The following is a 6,564-nucleotide window of genomic DNA, read 5'->3' as shown; positions in this document are numbered from 1 at the left end:
CAAGACATTTATGACTCGGACTATGAATTAAATAGCCTGATATATACTTATACAAGAATCCGATAATCATATCAGTCAAACAATAATACACTAGCAAACTGATTTATATCTGAATATTACCTTAGAGTTTACACAACAGACAAATCACTCTTTTAAAGTACCACGGATACCAGACTTATGGCAGCCGTGAACACACTGATATACATTGTTCTATAGATGCGCGAAAATATGACTTTTAAGAAATTATTGGTGTAGAAATATTTGCGCTGAACATGAATTCGCGGATCGAATGTAACCGCAAAGATCGCGAAAATTTGAAGCCCGCGAATATTTCTACACATACAGTATCTTATTCTTTTCCTTATTCGCAGTTCAATAAGGAATAAGGAACTGGTTTTTATCAAAGCATTTTTATGCAGATGCTTTATAAAATGATTTTGATTCTTGCCGTTCTAATGCAGATTTATCAAAAATAGTTGCAACTGCATTCACTCTGTGCGTATTTTCTTTTGTTCCTTATTTGAGTTGAATAAGGCACTGGTTTTACAAAATATTATTCTGCAGATCATCTTTGCAATGATTTTCATGATGGATCTTTGCAATTACAATGCAGATTTATCAAAAATAATTGCAACTGGTGTCTTTTTGCGCATCTTCTTCAGTTTCTTATTCGGAGTTAAATAAGGAATAAGGAACTGGTTCCGTATTCCTTTGTCGACCTTTACATTGTATCAAAATATGGTGGTGGTGAAACACAGTTCAACCACCGCATTGTTCCTGTACACTCTGTCAAGCAGTTTACCAGTACTAGTTGCCTTCACTTTCGCAAGGAACTGAAATTTTTGTACATACCAGAGCACAGGTATAGTGGGATGACCGTAGAAAAGATTTCATGATGAATCACAACGAAAGTGACCTGCACCGTCGGGGAATCGAACCTGGGGCGCCCGATTCACAGTCTCACGCTCTACCTACTGAGCTAGCTGGACGGCTTGTCTTTATCAAAGTATTTCTATGTAAATGCTCAATGCAATGATTTTGTTGATTGGCCCTGCCTGTTCTAATGCAAAATTATGCAAAATAACTACAACTGATGTCTTACTTTAACTATCTTCTCTTGTTTCCTTTTTCGGAGTCGAAAAATGTATAAGGAGCTGGTTCCTTATTCATTATTCGAATTGAATATTTTCTTACAAATGTTTTATGCAGATTCTTTATATAATGATTTTAATTATTGATCCTTGCAATTCTAATACAGATTTAAATAATCGCAACTGCTTTCTATCAGGCGCGTCTTCTTGAGTGCCTAAATTGGAGTTGAATAAGTAATAAAGAACTTCTTCCTTATATTTTGTTTGGCTTGAACATTTTTTTACTTTCAAAATATTTAGATGCAGGTGCTCATGCATTGATTTAATGATTGAATTTTTCCCATTCTAATGATGATTTATAGAAAACGTGAGTGCAGTTGCTGTATCTTCTGTTCCTTTTCATTGGTTTCAGAGTGGTTCTAGTTTGCTGACCATATTTTGTTTTCATACGAATACTTAATCTGCTGCCTCATTTAGATTTGATTAAGGAATCAGGAACTAGTTCCATATTCCTTTTTCGAAAAAATAATAAGAAATTGGTTCCTTATTCCTTATTCGAAAAGAAATAAGGGATAGGGAACTAACTTCGTATACATTGACATGACGGGTACACTTTAGTCAATGTCGTATTGTGCCAGGAATTCGACACCATGTATCTTATTTATGTATAGACAGAGCTGACACACTCGTTATGGTTTATCCTAATCACTTGGGCATTATTAATTATTAATTCTATCCCAATTTTATGCAACTACAGACAGTTGCACAATCCATTATTTGTACAGGGGTATAAGTAAACAGTTTCTTTCCATTTGAGGAAAATATAAATAAAATTGTTTTGCAAAAAAGCAAGAAATTTTAAATTAATTCTGAAGTGTCAAGTGGATGAATGTGAATGTTTTTTTATACAATTTTACTGGCGATTCGCAAAGTAAGTGTCATCGTGTCATTCAGCAGTAAATAATGCGTCCTTTTCAAAGTTTTAAAAGACTCGACTAATGATAAGACGGAGATATGTACAATTCGTAAAAACTTAAATTTTGAACTTTTAAATTCATGTTTTATTATAAACGATAAAACTTAAAAGTTAAGGTTATTTCAATCACTTAAGGGCTCGGGATAATAGTCCTAGTTACACACAAGTTTACCTGCATATTCTTCTGGATTTATTTCTTAATCATCTTCCACATTTTCAAAAATGGCCAATTATTGGCAACAAAAATAGTGGTTTTATGAAGGTTAAACTGTTAAACATTAGAGGACAAATTAGTCTTTCATGCAGGTTTTTCATCAAATCTAATTTCTTCTATAAGAAATTAGGAAAACAAAACCGTCTGATTTTAAAAAATAAGAGGTTCTCAACTTAATGATCAAATGTATATTTTATAGGATCTGTTTATACTAATGATTAGATCTCATTTAAAAAAGAATCAAAATTGAGTAGTGCATATTTCCTTGTCGGCCACAAACAAGATTCATAAGATATAGGGTTTTGCTAAACAATTTATAGCATCTATTGGACTATTTGGTTTTTTGCTATCTTTGGGACCGTTTCAGCGCTTAAAAGAGATTTATGAGCCATAAGCATACATGTTTAGTATATCTTGTAATATGGTACAATTTATAGCTATAGCACATGTAAATCTTATAATTGTACATACTAATGGTACATCTGCTGTCCAACCTGTACAATTCATTTCAATACAGAAACGTAATAAAAATGAAACCTATGTTTTTATCAAGTCGGTGTTAAACATATTGGAACGATTTTACAAGGAAGTATTACATCACTATTTTGCAATTACGTGTAACAGACGTTGAGCACTACGCTGTTTAAAAGGAAAAATAAGGTAAATATCTACTAGGTAATGTATCACGCCAAATATCTAAGCCCTTGTCATTTTAGTTTAATAAGAGAAGAAGTACATTATCAAATACAAGTCTATAAAAACTAAGTAACACCGGGTCAATTTTAATTAGCTTATATAATCTATGGGACTTCTAGGTTGGCCAGGGGTATGATTATATAACTTATGTAGAGGACCACAAGGAGATGCTACATGTACATGCTAAATATCTAAGCTCTTAGCATTGGTGTTTCTAAATCATTATTCAAGTCTATTTCAGCTCTTGTGACCAAACTAATGCGTCAGACTGAAACTATTTACACAAATTATGTACAGGACTAACTAGGGATCATTCTAGAGATGTGTATATATCAATCGAGTATTTTACGAGGAGATGGTGTTCAAAGTTCAAAGAAAACCACGGCAGACGATGAACGACAGACACACATCAATCACAAAAATCGTCTCCGAGCATTTTTTCCTCCGACGGATAAAAACAGAGTAACTGTAGGTTTCCTCTAAGAATAAGACTAATTGTCTTTCATGTCTTTGCTTGTAAAAGCATCAATATCACAAGTCAATAAACAAATGAGAACGTTAAATAAAAGAAGGACCACACGTATTGTATGGAGACTTAAATGTTGTTTAAATGTAGACCATTATCAAATAATGATGATAATTTTAAATAATTCTGATGGACATCTTATAATCAGAGCACGATAAACATACCTTCCGTCAGTTCTAAAAATACAAGCGAAATCTTCAGATAATCGTAGGTTAACAGAAAGTGGTTTACCAAATTATTACCATAAAACAACATTGCTTATAGGCATTACATTTGATGAGATGTAAGTTATCTTCGTTTTGCTCTTTAGCACGCTTATTAATATGACAGAAAATTCAGCTAGTTGGATCGAAATCTGACGGAAAATGTTTCATGTTTTTATGAAAGTTCTAATTCTTTACAACATGACTTCCTGATTGACAAAATTGATTACGCATATGAATTTGAAGATATGTTTTGTATTTTTGTCAATTAACAGGAGCAGTAGTTCAGTGGTAGGACGCGCGCTTAGGGATCGAGAGGTCCAAGGTTCGAACCCCACCAGGGGCACTGCTAATTTCCTTGAGCAAGAAATTTACCTGCGATTGCTTCACTTCACCCAGGTGTAAGTGGGTACCTGCGAGGGCGGTATTATTCCGTTGCACCAAAGTGTCGGCTGCACTAAGCGGAGTTAAAAGACTCCCCAGGAAGATTGATAGATAGATACCAGTAGCCCGATGACCAGGGGTAATAGCTGTAAAGTCGGTGAACGTGCGTAAGCATGAAACTTAGACTATAAAATGCAATTACTTATAAAAGTTCTTGAAGTATTCATACATTTTATTACAAATAGAAAAGGAAGAACAAATATGATAGGGGATTACATGTAATGGAGATACTTCGATTAAAAGTAACATAGATAATAAATCATTTCTATAAAAACGCATTTAATTTATATTTTTTTAGTTTCTTACATAAATAATACTACATGAAAACAACTTTTTGAAGCCCATTAGTCTTCTGTCATGCAGTAGGATCCTTTTGAGCTATTTGCCCTGCCAATAGAGCGACATTCATTTAACAATTTTTCTAAGTACCAGTCAAACGTACAATCAATGAAGACGCTCAGCATTTCATTTACTTAGATATTATGAAGATGGACATTTATACTATAAATAAACATGAAGATACTTTTGTTTATCAAAACAAAATTTTACGTGTTTTAACTGTCCAAATCACTGATAATATGTACAATATTATGGAGTTAAGAGGTTTTAAAAGCAAGGTACGTAGGTCCGTAGAAAGACTCCTGGAAATAACAACACCAACTAAACTGATAATTTACTTTTTATTACAATGAAACATTTTATTTTATTTACACTTTAAGTTTGATAAATCGATTAGATTTCTATATTTTTTATTCAGTAAAGCGACAAAATCCCCGTTTATCTTCATGATAAAATATTTTACATAACTACATATTAATACAGAAGTATCGTTGTCAAAATTATAACGCTTTTTGGATAAAGCAACAGGTAGCAAGTGTGCTTAACATAGTTACATAATATGAAGTTTATTTTCAGATTTATGTAAAATACGACTTGCATACTATGGTAGCGTCTATGGGCCTGTTTTTAAACATTTCGTAAGTTTTTCGTAAGCATTTTCGTAACTTAACGCCTACGTTTAAACTTACGTAAATCGTAAATGACTTTCACAATACATTCGTAAGATATTTCTTAAACTTTCGTTACAATAGTTTATAACTCTTCAATTGGTGATCAATAAAGGAGGCATCGCGGGAAGATTAGTTTCGTCTTCCAGAAATGGAAGTCGAGGCATACCGTCGAAAAAACTGAATTGGGGCCCTTCATAAAACGATACACTACGGAATTCCTACCTGGAATTTTGTGGTGTCATAGACGGGAGACTAAGTTTTCCATACACAATTCCGAAAAAGATAGTAAGTGAACACATTTTTGTATAAATATTATCCATTTTCGTAGATGCTTTCTTAATTTTTTATTTATTTATTTTACACTGTATAAGAGTGTCGAAAACTTTCTAATATCTTCAAACACAGAAAGGAAACAGAAAACACCTTTGAACCAAGGTATTGCCATCTTTTTTCCTCCAACGTTCTTTGCTAGTAAAATTACTTTCGTCATCGACTCTACAGGATGCCTTCCCTTGGTTTTCTCGGCTCTATGTCATTATAAATAAGCTCGTGAATCTACAATATTCTCTCCTTGCCCAGTATATACTTCTCTCGTATATATTAATTAGCAAAAAATGTATGCGTAGCATTACGTAAAAGTTGAGACATTCGTACGTACGCAAAATTTTAGTAAAGCGCGTTTACGTAAAAAAATGGACGTAATTTAATTTATCCAAACCGCAAGCGAAAGTACATAAGTAAAACGGTCGCCTGGTACGGAAACGTCTTGGTGACAATTCATGATGTTCTATACAAAATTAAAAAAACACCTAATAAGTGGTTTAAAAAAACTCCTGCGTAGTGCTTTTTAACTTCTACGTAGGAGTTAAAAATTCTACGTAGGAGTTATAAACTCTTAATTATGCTTTTGTTTCTCCTTCGTAGGAGATATAAACATCTAATTAAGATTTAGTTTTTCATAGAACATTATAAAATGGCACAAGGACGCTTTCGTAGCACAGACATTAAGTAGAGTGAATTTCAAAATTTATATGTTAATAAGCTTTAACACATGCCCGGAGTCCGTACTGAGGGCGCATAAACCCTCATTGAACTTACAATACATACATACGAATTATTAACATTTTCAGACGATAATTTGGTATTTGTGAAATGTTATAATCTTCATTCAACCTTTTTTGCTTTAATAGTCCTATCAAATTAACGGTATAAAGATTGAATACTAGTTATTAGTTTAAGAACTTATACTGAATACCTTCATTATTTATCATAGAACTAACGGTAATACGATTATGGCTCTGAAATAAATATTAAAGATACATGTCTGTCACAGTAACATTTATTGGATTTTTGGTTATGGAATAACAAACTGGTTTCATAAGATATTTTAACCCAAACTACTTT

This window comes from Ruditapes philippinarum, unplaced genomic scaffold (assembly GCF_026571515.1).
Source record: "Ruditapes philippinarum isolate M1 unplaced genomic scaffold, ASM2657151v2 ctg2321_1_1_1_1, whole genome shotgun sequence".
Classification (NCBI taxonomy): Eukaryota; Metazoa; Mollusca; class Bivalvia; order Venerida; family Veneridae; genus Ruditapes; species Ruditapes philippinarum.
Note: the sequence above shows the minus strand (reverse complement) of the source record.